Here is a 13,660-nt window from a genome sequence, read left to right as displayed (position 1 = left end):
AGTTTGAGGTAACTGTACTTCACAATTATACCACTTGTAGTCATCTGACAGTCACACAAACAGCCACAGATGTCTGTTGGTAGTTACTTTAAGTAGAAGACAGAATACTCGGTGTCCCTCAAGTGCAGACCTGCTGCAAAGCTACTTGCTTCAAAGAATTCAAGGTATGCATTCCTCGGAGATAGATGCTTATTACCAAAGTATCTCTTACTTCAGAAAAACCCGCCTGTTCACACTCCTGGTAACAGTCAGGATCTCCTACTGCTTGGGAAAGGATCAAAGATCTCTCGATACTGCTTGACACTGATAGTCATTCCTTTTTTAACAGAGTGGGGTTTGTTTATTGCGCTGTCAAAACTAATAATTGCTCAAACTTGCTCCCTCTCTCCTGCAGCTCTTCCATCCTGCACATCCCTCACCTTCAGAACCACGCTGTGGTCCATCACCACCTCGGTTTTGTGTCCTCCTTGTTGTGTGCCTTTGACTCGTAAGTATTGTAAATGGATCATTTTTCCCCAGAGCGTTTACCGTCAGGTGTCTGTGTCATCACCACCATTATTGACTTATCTGTTTCTTACAGCAACAAGTCTTATCTCACAGTCAGTCCTGGGCCGCGGTGCCTTTCCCTGGACATGTCTCCTACCTCTGCTACCTCTCATGCTCTCTCAGACACAAGACCTCTGCTCAGCCTCATCAATGACAGCAGTTGCCTCAAAAGACATAACATCAGAGATTTCTTCTACCTCCAATCTGCAGAGATCTGCAGAGGAATTTCACTCTGTCTCATAGCGGAGAGGCATGTTTAGACCATATGTTCTCTGTAGCATATGCCAGAGTCTTTGCCAAATCAACAAAAGCAGCTGATTCAGACACAGGGGACACAGATGTTAAAAGGTCTTGCAGGAAAATTACTCTCGTGACTGGAGGAAGTGATACAGATGGGGTTTGTAGCTGATAGAGTGTAAACAGAGACGTGAAGAATGGGGTTTCTTTGTTTTGCTGCAGCTGACAGCTAACCATATACTCAGCAGAGGTAATGAATAAGGTCAGCAAGTAGGTGAAAAAAATGATAAAAGGAAAATTCAAAGGATATCTAACAGATTTAAGTTAGATATTTTTGTGAGGGCACACGCTGCTAAGAAACAGAGGAAGTTACGTTTCACAGAAACTAACATGGGCTAGCGGTTCAGGATTCACTCGAGCTGTGGCAGGAGAGAAACCTGGGTGGACAAGCATCCAGCTGGAGGGAGATCAGTCTGGGCTGAGAAGGAAAAGCATTTTAGTGATTGAATTTAGTTGGCTAGACCTCCTGCTTTTTCCCTTAATTAAATTGTCTTCCTTGACGGATAGGTTTTAGCCTGGTGCCTTGTGAAATTGAAAGGACTCCCAGCCTGGTAGGTTATACGGGATAACAGTACAGGGATTCACTTTTTGTTCTCTTGTACCGTGCTGTCACTGGGTCATAACTGCAACCCCGAGGCAACAGGGCTCCTAGTTTATATTGGCATTAGCCATATTTCAGATCAGAATGATTTGTGGAAATGTTCATGTAAGGAATACTGCCGAGCAAAAATCTTGTGTTCAGGAAAATTTATTATTAAGATAAGTAAGCCTCTGTAGTGTCTGGCTAATCTCAGATGAGACTCCAGGCTCAAGGTCTATATATTCCATTTCAGAAGGGGAAAACAATCAAGAAGCATTTGCTATTTTTTGTCTTCTTCATATAGGTGCAAACACAGCACTCCTGACTTCTCCGGGTGCCTATCTGTGCAGTGCTTTGCATACCCAGGGTCTAAGCACTTGCTCCAGGGTGTTCCAATACAACTAGAAGCTGTGCAATTGTAGTTACCCAATTAATAAACTCTACGGGGTCTTCACGTGTTTCTTTGTCTTGAAAATGGGGGGATTCTAGGTGAAACAGCTAGAAAATTATTAGGCTTGTATGCACAACTGGATTTCCAAGGAATAATCCAGAACCCCAATTCAAAGCAAAGCCATTCCTTCCTCAAGGTATGGACCTTCCTTCAGAGTATGGACCACCCTGGGGAGTCACTGCGTGCTGCCACATCTCCCTTGGTGGATGGGTCAGTAAACACCTGCAGAGGTGTCTGCTTCACCTACGGCTCACACAAGGTCTCTGGTTACAGATCTGTCCAAGATGGTGGGACATGTTTGTGTGGATCATCCTGCTGCAGAGAGCTCCCTCCTAGATGCACTCCAGCTCCAGCTCAGCTTGTACGAAACAGCACCGTTTTAACAATATAATTGTTATTCATTGTATAAACAAGTCAATATCTCTGGTGTGTCAGGAAACAACATGTCTTGCAGTAAGCTCTAAATTGGCTTTCTACCTCCTGAGTACCCGTGGCAATTTGGCAGATCACCTGAACAGAAAAGGCACTGTTGATCGGGACTGTGGGTTAAAATGGTTGTTCCGGATCCGGTATTGCAGAAAGCTGTTATTGATGAACCTGTGAGTAAGTGATGCATACGGTATGTGTCTAGTGCTGTATTTCTAAGCAGGCGTCAGTCCAAGTTCTCTGCTGGATGCATTTAAGATTGAGTCATATGAAAAGCTGTTAATAAATGCAGCAAGCACACAGAGTTTCTCAATCTTCAGATTCAAGAGACACGATGAATTTGACCAGCATGATTTCCATCGCCTGATGTTTCATCCAAATCCAGAGTATCAATACTCAATAGCTCAGAACTTCACTGGCTGCATTTTTAATATCCTGCTCCAGGTGTATGAACCATTTCGGCTAAAAGCAAAGAGGTCTCAACTATAGATTCTCTGCTAATTGTAACCAAAGAAGTGCAGATGTTTGGCTTCACCGTTTGTTCACAATTGTGGACTTGTTTGTATCAACAGGACAAAAAAAGAGCCACAATTGGGCCCTGTATTTCAGAAAATTAAAGATGCAAAGTGATTGATAATCTTGTACTGATCTGCCACTTATGCTACAGACTGCTTTTGACTTGATTCTCAATGTTTGGTACATAATTTAGTGTAACTGCTGATGAAGTCGGCAGCCATCCACAAATGGTCTCATCTCACTCTGGCTGCAGACATTGTGTGGTTCACATGGCTTGGGCATGTCATCTGCTTATTGGAGTTACAGCAATAACATGCACATTATTTGGTAAATAAATAGAGTTCCTATGAACTTTAATAGAAAATGCAATACATTAATGAGAAAATAAAGTGCTAAGTGTACTGTCTAAACGGAGAAAAGCTTTTTAAACATACCTGTTGCAAACACAGTGCCACTACCCTAAATCTGGGCATTCACAAAGCACATACTCATATTTCCAAATTTCAGACTTTTTGGACCTGAAAAAGATTCCAGAAGCTAATTCCAGTAGCCTTTTTTTTTTTTTGCCTTTTGCCTTTTTATTTTCACCTGGAATGCAACCTGCCTTCAATCAGGGAGTAAATCTGGCTGTGAACACAGCGAAAACAGTTTTAATTTCTGTGACTGTATGCAGAGAAAGCAAAATTCAATCCAGAACACAGGCAGCAGAAAACAACTGGGATTTTTACAGCTCCTCATTTTCATGATATGTTATGAATGGCGTATGTAAGCTAAATCAATATTTACAAAATAGGAATTGTTAGTTGACCATTCCCTGTTCTTCTGGAGTCAGTCAGACAGAGGCCTAAGGAGACAGCTCTTTGGTGGAAGAGGTGTCTGGGTCTGCCTTACTTTGTTGGAAATCGAGAGAATGAATTGAGTCAATCTCAGACGGCTTTTTTAATTGCTGCAGTGATCATCATCCATTAGTATTTGCAGGCCTCCACCTAGTGGATAAACTGCTCTTATGTACTCAAGGCTGCAATGATCCAAATGTACACTGGAATATCTGGGTTACTTTGTCAAGCTTTACTAGGTTTACTAGCAATTCTCTCTCCAAAAAATAACCATTTCCAGAGCTGAGTGTGCCCAATAGCAGGCATGGTACAGAGGCTGGGAAAAACAACTGAAAAGGGAACTTGAAAATCCTTTTTCATGAGTAAATTGATCCTTTTATGGGCAGTAGCAGAATGCGGCACATGTGAAGACAGAAGTTTTTCTCCATTTTCTGTGGGTACTGCAACTCATTTAATGATATTGGCCCCCTGTCCCTAATTATGACTCCAAAATATTTTTATTCCCTTGAATTGAAGAAGTAGGTGCATAGCTGATAGTGTCTCTGTCTCTGGCACACTGGTGTCTCAAAGGAGGCAGCAGACTAAGAGGGAAAGAAACAAATCCTTCAGTCTCTGCTCCTACTGGTTCTCCTTCATGGAGCAGCGTCCGCTTGGGAATTCAGCTTTGGAAGTGCTAGCATTTCCTAGCTATACAAAGAGTTCTTTGGGTCCAAGCCAGGAATGCAACCCCTCCACTTCTAGGAGGGTGGTTGGCTGCTCAAGCCTGGCTCACTAATAAGAGCAGTTGAGAAGAGTTGCAAGAACCATTAGTGCCTTCCCCCCTTTCTCTTGGGAGCTGCTTTCAGCTGAGCTCTCACTCCAGGCCCCCACCAAAGCTACACCATGGCTGCACTACCGTTATTACTATTTATGTATGTAGGAAATCCATCATTCAGGGGTTTGACAGTTGTATTGGCAGGATATATTGACAGATGTGAGGTGGAGAGTTTCTGGACAGCGTTACTGGTTACATCAGCTATCTGATCAACACAGGCATTTACATAGCTACTCAATGCTGCAAGCAAGGGAGCAGGCAAAACTAAAACGTCTGGTTAGCACAGAACCTATACGTTATTTTAATGGAGAACATTACCTTGTCTGTGCTGAGCTTTAAACTAACCAAGAAGTCAGGACAAATCTTCACTTGCCTTCAGAAGCTGAAATTATATACAAAACCATGCTTATAGGTATACTTATGAAAACGTGAGTTTTGCCATGGTGAATTTTAATACAGAGTCTTCAGCAGTAAGGAAATCCAAGTGGAAAATCTTAGTCTGCATACTTCTGAAAAAAGCCAGAACATTCAGAGGAGGCATGTACAAAATTCTCCTGATCGGAGGAGCGAATCCTACTCATGATAATAATTTTCCTCTAATTTCCTTGCTAATGAAGTTGGGTAAGCATCCCAGCTCTATCAGTGGCTGTGACTCACGTTCACACGTGAAGTCGGATAGGATGGCTCATTGATTTCTGCTCATACCTGTCAGTTTGTCTCCTGCAGCATCCTATCCCTGCAACAGGGACACAGAACGAAACATCTCTGCTACGCTGCAGTCCACAACCTGCAGATTAGTCTGAACTGTTACTAATTTCCTTCTTAAATGAGGACAGAGGACTGTAATCTGTAGCTCTTGATCACATATTATCTTCTTCTGCCATCCCTGCTCGAGGGTCAGTAATGCCTGATTGGGCAGAGAGGTGGGAAACCCGGGACTCCCCTTCTGCTCAACCGGCTGAGTCAGAGCTACATCTCCAGCATTTCGGAGGATAACGCATAAGATCTGTAGTTCATTGCAGCAGTAGGGGAATACTTTCCAAACTTACTCAATTTTCTGAAACAGAAGATGAGATGATGCTTATCTTAGTTTGCAGAACCGCTGTAATTATAAATGCTGATAACAATCTTCCTCCCCCCCTAAATTCTGGTCTGTGGTAGACAAAAAGATTGTTTAGCTCATTTTAACCAGAACAAGGCACTTTTCATTTCCGAGTGCTTCTATTTCTAAATAGTCCAGGGCACGGGAAAACTAGATTTTTGTTTTTAAGTGCATATTGCAAATTTTCTCATATTTTATTTTATTTTATTTTTGGCTGAACATCATCTATTCTGTATCCTTCTGTGGTTTAAATATCACCTCTATTGAAAAATGTACAGACAGTGCAAAACACAAAACCAGTGGATCTGATTTCCAGAGGGTTATGCTGGCATGGGAAGATCCTTGCTAAGCTTTAGGACAGCACAGTCCTCCTTTTGTTCCCTGGTGCTGGGAATGCGGCCTGGCAGTTAGCTGGAATAGATCACTTCCAGTCTTCAGCAAATCTAAATTGCCAAAATAGCCTGCCTTGGCAAGGTGAGCAAGCTAGAGAACAAGTCTGCTGTCCTGGTCTCTCCTTCCGTCCCACAAAACCTTTTGAGATTTCATAATTGTCAGTGATCTTCATTGAGAAGGAAATCTGCTTTTTTTGTCTTTGTGTAGAAAAATGAGAATATCATCCCAGAATAATCCCACGCTTAGGGCAGTACTGGATTGTGGTTAAAGTCTCTTGGCTCTTAGCCAAATGAGAGACTTTAACCTTTATTTCTTACTGCCCAGTTGAGCTCTATACCACGAGATCATTGCATGTGCTTTTTCTGTCATTTCTCTTGCCTGAGAATTTTACAAAGCTTGTAGCCCTGAGAAGAGTTTGGTTTCAAGGAGTCAGCAGGTTCTGGTGAGAAAGTTGTTTGGTTTGGGTTTTTTTAGTTCCTTGGACCCTTTTGAATAGTTTCTTTTTCTTTTTCAGCCTGGTCCCAAGGAAAAGGTGTTTCTGCAATCCTGCTGCCTGTCTGTCAGTCACTCCTTTGAATCCATGGCCACTTTCCCTAAATTTGAGTAAGAACGTTTCAAAAGCAATTGCATCCCAATACACTCCATGGAAATCAACAGCCAGGCAGAGAAGGGAAACACATATGAACATCTCCTGCAAAGGAAAGATGAGTAGAAGCCAGCTGTTCAACATCTGGCCACTGGCTAATCAGCATGAGCACAGCCCCGCCACGCAATATGGTATTTTTGCTCAGTGGAGATGTTAACAGGAGCTTGGGAGAGGAAGGGAAACTAGAAATGACCAAATAATCCTTCTTACGGTAAATTCAAGCACAGCCATATTTTTAATGTTAATAGTGTTTGTAAAGGTTATCTCCTGCAAGAAGGTGAGTGCGCTCCATGTGTATGTTTGATGAGTTTCGTTTCAAGACATCAAAACACGGAATTATATGCAAAAAGCCAGCTCCATATCTGTGTTTGCTGAAGTCCATCCTGAATGAGGTATAAATTTTTGGCTTTGAAAATATGTATTGAGCCTTTATCCTCCACTGCTTTAATCAATGGGAACAGAACCAAGTTCTGAGACTGAGGTTCTGCATGTTTCACCATGCTTTTCAGTTCCACGGCTTCACTGGGAGCAATGCCAAGTCCGAACATCCACAAAAAACTGCAAGAGAAGGAAATGAGCACACAAAGTTTGCAGTAATATCAAGCAGGCAGCAAGACTCGGTAGAGTAATAAACAGTTTAAAAGATAGACTCTTGCATGACTGAGCCCTTGTGTGGGATACTGTAATCTACTAGTGTCTAGACAAATATATCTTATATAGTTCTCTTTCTTCTCTAACCTGAGTGCAGTTAGAATTTCCAAAAGAAAGTACATTAAGAGAATTTCAGGTTGCAGGTTTACACACTCACTAGTCAAAGAATATCCAGATGAATTTTGCACAGAATCTCTATCCTGTTTTTATAATACCCCCTTGTCTGTGCACACGGTTCCTCTTTTTGCCTGTTCCAGGACTAAAGTCTTAGAAACAAAATCTTTGTAAGAGTCTTTAATGCAAGGTTGTACATTCATAGCACGGTGTATTCATGTGACAGGAAATTATGGTTTAAATGCACAATCTGTGACAGTGTAAAGAAGACACAGGAACTTGGTATAATATCCTCGTTCATCATCATTTATCATAATCAAACAAAAATGTTGAGTGATTATGAAATATGCATAATGGACACAAATACATTTTTTAAAAAATTAAGTCTTATGTCGGTAGTTTAGAATAACATCTCTTTTGGTTCCGAACAGGCAAATAAAGGCATTTCTTATACAAGACCTCTTGAACTGCAAGAATCAAAGCTTGGGGTAATTGTGCTCAGCAGATTTAAGAAAACCATTATGTAGTACCGGTGGTGGGAAATTTTCAACAGATTGAACTTAGAATATCTATGTATTTTACAGTTTGGTTTGGAAAAACAATATAACACTTGTCAGTACATCTGGGAAGAATTTGTTGAAACTTAAGTCCTGTAACTTCATGTTCAGTGAAGTCCTGAGTAAAAAAGAGTATCGGAATTGGCGCCTCTGGTTAAGATTACCAGAGCTGCAGGCAAACAAAAGGGACACTGGGACCTGGTCCATCTTCCATTCACTGCTCATCAAGCAGATGTCTTCTGTTAACATGGCCAGGGAATCATATTCTCTTGGATTATTTTTGCTCAATTTAATGACAGAAATGAAGACGCTGTGAACATCCTAGCTTTTGAAAGCAGCTCCCGTTAAGACAGAGACACAGTCTTCAAAGTTTCTTTTTGTTAGCTTCAGGAAAGCAGAACCGCATCAGCCTATTTGTGTATTTAGCTCACTGGTTTTGTCAGATCACATTTTGCTCCTGTTAGCCCTGTGGGATCACATCCAATGTGTTTTCAGAGTTTAGACTATGATCAAATAGGAACAGTGTGGCACAACAGAAGGGTTTATTTTATTTTAGGATACATGTGTGTTTTCTTGTTGCAAACTCAGAGTTGACAAATAGATGACAAATTCTGGATGGCATTTGAAGTAAACTTTCATTAAGCTGGCAGCATCTTTATGTTTATTTTTGGTGGAATGACCTTTCGATGTGTAAAGGCCCTAGATGCTTCCTGATTAAGTTATACTTCCACGTGAGAAACACTTTCAGCTCAGAGGAATGATGTGGGAACAATCGATGAATATTCTACTTTCTCACCGTCTCCTGCTCAAATTGTAAGATACATTTCATGGGGGGAGATGTTTACCTGAAAAATAAAGCTGAAATGTAATTTCCTTTTTTTTAAGTTGCAGTTCCTAGTGCTGTCTGTCATCACAACCAGATGTTTTAGAAGAGTCGATGGGGTTGATGAGCTACATGAAAAAACAGAACTGACTCTTAGAAAAAGGCAACTGATGTTAAGATAAAAGAACATTTCTGTGCAGCTAAAATAAAAGATCATTTCAATGCAGCAAATTGAGCCTTCTTTGTGTTTTCTCATTTTTTAAATTTTTAATGATTTGACTATTCCTTTTCCATTTACTTACACGTTACTGTTAATTAGTTTACATTCCTCAGCTCCCATCCTGACCTAGCACTGGTTTCCTACCTGTCTGCTGTGAGGAGAGAGGCTTGGCTATGTCTCTGTGCGTGTGCTTAGCAGTTGCAAAATTCAAATAGCTCAGGCTATTAGCCCTGTCTCCTTGTATGTGTCAACTTTTCAGCTGTCAGATAAAATATAAATATATTTCATTTAGATGAAACATTAGGTTTTGGGGGGAGACGAAAAAACACCAAACACCAAACAAGAAACAATAACCCAAGGTCAGGAGTGGAAAGCATGCTCTCAGGACATGATTTAAGTTCAGGCTCCTTTCCTGGTTGTACTCCATAATTCTGTGCTAAATCCCAGTTAGCTCACAGGAGTCTGACCAGTCTGGCCAAGGGCTGAGTAACAGTCGTGAGGAGACCTCCGAATTTTGCCTCAGGTGTTTCTATTACACATCTAAGAGCTTCATATTTGAAGAGTTATTTTAAGTCTCACTGCACCTGCTGTTCTTTGGAAGGATAATTTGATACATAAAGGAAGACAAATTAATTAGATTTAGAGGAGTCTGGATATCAAGACTAGCCCTCTTGCTGCTGAAGTGAGGATGACAGAGAGCAGACTGTATTTAAGTCTTTTTTCCTTCCTCCTGCTTCTCAGCAGGCTCTGCCCTGGCCGTCCTGCATCTTACAGCATTGCTGCTGCTCTGCACTGCGCTGGATGAGAATAGCCCTTCAAAGACGCTCTCACGAACCGAACTCACGGAAGTGTGCTGCACCCCAAATTTCTCCCCTCCTGCCCTGTTCCTTCCTCCTCGCTTCTGGGGAAGCAGCGGTGCCAGAGGGTGCACTGGCTTCTGCCTCCCAGGGTGTCCCTATTCCTCATTCCACCTTGCCCTCCAAGGGCAGCTTGCGCTACCTTCCAGGTAGACCTCCGGTGGTCTAAGGTAATGAGTAGGAACTCGAACCTTTGTTGCGTCTTGATTTCCTCCATAAATCTGTAAAATGCAGGTTCTGTAAAATAAAAAAAAATAATTTTCAAATATTTTAGAGCTGAGGTGAAGACAAGTTAGCAAATCATCTCTGCAAAATTTCGCTGCCACAGTACAGCTTCCAGACTTGCCATATGTAATTAAGAATAAGGTATGCAAGCTAACAAGTTCTGTTAGATAAGCTGCTCTGACAAAGAGATAAATCAAGAGGCTAGTCCAAAACGATTCCTGTGCTAGAGTCTATAGTTAGCGAAAACTCTTTGCAGGGAATGTTGTCGTACCCCCAGCTGCCCACTGGAATAAGTAGAGTGGTTCTGGAAAACAGAGATAACTGGGTGGCCACAGATTATAACTGTTGTCTTAATTTCTCATGTAACTCCTTTAGGATTTTATAACTTCTTCATTTCATTCCTAATGCTTCCCACCTTCTTCGTCAGGCGTAGGTGTGTTGAAACAGAGGGCTGCTGACTTGGAGCATCCAAGAGACTTCGTTTGCCGGCAGTTTCAGATGAGAATTGCTGTATCTTGAAAATATCACTGGTTTGTCAGGAGATGGGAGACATTAGATTTCTCTAGAGCGTTAAGGTTCTGTTTTCCATTCATAATACGAATTTAATGAAATACAAATTTGCCGAAGGTTCTTGTTATTAAGGAACGCTTCATAAAAAAAGCAGTAAAGCAGCGCTTTAGAGGGGCAAAACACCACATACATGTTAAATGTTAGCTCTTGTTAATGGTACGTGTAGCTGTTTGAAAGTCTCTTGCACAATCAAGAATTGTCCTCAGGCCTCTCTTTATCAGTAGAGAAAACCGCCCAAGTAGAGCCGAAAAGCTGATCCTTTCACTACCATGCAAGGTCGACTGTCAGAACCGTTTTTGTCCGAAAACCAGATCCACTTATTTTGACCACGTTCTCAGTTAATAAAGCACCTACGAGGTGTCATTGAGCTCACATGCTCTGGCCAGGCCGACTGTCAGAACTTCTCACTTGTGCAAAAATAATCATTTAACTCTGACAAGGGGGATCTAGCGCCTGCCGTCAATACTCTGACACTGATTTTTACGTAGAACAATATGTTTCAATCAAGGGGGAGCTCTGGTTACAAACAACTGACAAATTTATTTGCAACCTTTTTTGGACAAGCTGGATATTGATTAGAAAGAAATGTTTTAAAATCAGTCAGCCTGAACAATTTTTACACAAGGATCTTCAAGGAATGGGCTGAAGTTTCTCATCGATACTCACAACAAAATCTGGAATAGTAAGGAAATTCCAGAAAAGGGATTAAACACAAATATTGTGTCAAAATTAAAAAAAAAAAGAGAGAAATAAATAAAAAAAAGATGATTCACGTAACTTTAACCAGCTCTAAATAAATTAACAAAAAGGCCATTTAGCATTCGTGGCTAAAAAAGCAGTTGTATGGAACATAAGCCTCATCAATGGTCCTTACAGCGTTTTTTTAAGGAGATACTGCTGCTTTGGTTGATAAAATATCTGCAGACATAAAACGGGCCATTGTACTTAATGACTTATTGTCTTTCCAAAACACTAAATGACATTTTGTTTAGCAAATTAGAGCTATAGAAAGGCAACGGGGTACATATCACACAGATTAAGACATGCTAATTAACAAATCTCAAAAAGGTACTTGTTAATGGGAAAACATAATTGCCCAGCAGTGTTTCCAGAGAAGTTCTCCTGGGATCAGGGCTTTCCAACACACAGAATACTGCAAGTCTTTCAACCTAGTAGGAAAACTTAGCTTTCAGCGCATGCTTTGAGAAGATTTCTCAGTCAGCGTATAACTGCTTGATAAAGTGCTTCACTTCTTGGATGTTGATGTAATTAAATCTACACCCATTTTTTGTCTAGAAGTTGCAAGGACCTTACGTATCTCTGAAACTGAAACAAACCTGAGTTGCTTTTCAAACTCATGTCAAGAAGATGATTTTTGTGTCAACATGTCCGTCAACATGTCATGACGTTCCATTTTCTGGTAAATTGTCCAGCGATTTCCTTGCCCTTGTTCTCAGCGTTGGTGAAGATTTTCTGCGACACCCTGGACTGGTGTAAGGAACCAATGCTGGGTTCCTACCAAAGGCCTTTTCGGTTTCATGGATGGAAAAGCATGATGTGGTTTTTCTGTAGTCATTCATTTTGGAGACATTTTGGCACCAATTATCTCTGTTATCAGCTCTTCATGCCATTCCTACACTCTCAAATGGCTAACAAAATAAAATGGAAGCACCAGTGCAGTAGGTTTTGATTAATACAATCTGGGAAGCTTGAACTCAGGAAATAATTTTTCCTGCATTAAAAAAAAAATAAAATTATTGCTGCATTAAACAAAAATACTTGCACTGTCAGGGACCTGGCAGTTAGGTCAGTGATGCACATTATTGATGCTCGTCAGTAACGGGCACCATAACGCCATTCTGTCATGCTGCATCATCTCTTCCAGCTATAAGCACTGGAAACTATCGTAACACTCAGAGAACGCCTGTGATTTACTGCCTATAGGCCAAATAACCAAACACATGAAATAAATAATTTCACTTATTGATCTGGAGAGACATACATATACAAAAATATATAAAATATCTATCTATCCAAACATATATATCTTGACATGAGCTTTCTCGCTTGCTACTTTTTAAAAAGTTTCCCAGGCAGTGCTGGGGAGAAAAAAAAGAGCCGAAAAGCAAGATTTAAAGGGCGTGAAATGATGACGGTTTGTGTGACACTCTATTAAAGTTCTAGTGCAATGTTTTTGTAAGGGAAGAAGGGAAGTGCTGTTTTGATTGTTTTTTGGAGATAGCCAGTCATTTCGTATATGGCAGAATATTTAAAATATTTGGTAACATAATGTTTACATGTCTCTGAAAGAGAAAAATGACTGGTTTACATTGCTACTGTAAATCAAGTGTCTCTTCTCAGAGTAGTATATGAAATTAAATTATTTGTATAGATGTGTACTCCAGTTTCATTCACTTTTTTAGCCCACAGGCTTTACCAGGAGGCATTGCTAATCCACACATACTGCGCCAAGACGTCAGTCTGCCAGGTACGGATCACACAGATCCAGCAGCGAATTTTATGGGACCTGCAGAGCAGTGCAAACTCCTGCTGTGCCATTGGTTAATTTGCAGCTCCCCGTGCAGGCACTCCTGAACTCTGTGCAGATGGTTTGCATCAGGAGTCAGTTTTGTCTGTTCTACAGAAATACGTGTTTTATATCAGGTCTCGGACCTGGGCACGTGCAGGGCACTACACAGGCCACTTCAAAGCGACATGCAGCTGGTGTTTGCCCCCGCCACCAATACCCAGCACCTCTCTCCCTGTTGTTCGTGCCTCCTTCCACTGCCGTTGCCAGTGGCAGTATCTGCCAAAAAAGCGTTTGATCCCTGCTGGATACGCAGATTCTTTATACGCAGATCTTTGGCTATTCAAAACCCATGGTTAGACTATTCCAGTCATTCCTTATGTATTCAACCTTCTGTGTTTTTAATACGTTTTAAAAAGTTACTTAAGCCACCTATATCAGCATCTATGAGCTAGAATAGCGTGTTTCAGAAATATATGCCTGGCAGCAGTCTTGCATGTTTAAGTTAA

This window comes from Larus michahellis, chromosome 6 (assembly GCF_964199755.1).
Source record: "Larus michahellis chromosome 6, bLarMic1.1, whole genome shotgun sequence".
NCBI classification, from domain to species: Eukaryota; Metazoa; Chordata; class Aves; order Charadriiformes; family Laridae; genus Larus; species Larus michahellis.
Note: the sequence above shows the minus strand (reverse complement) of the source record.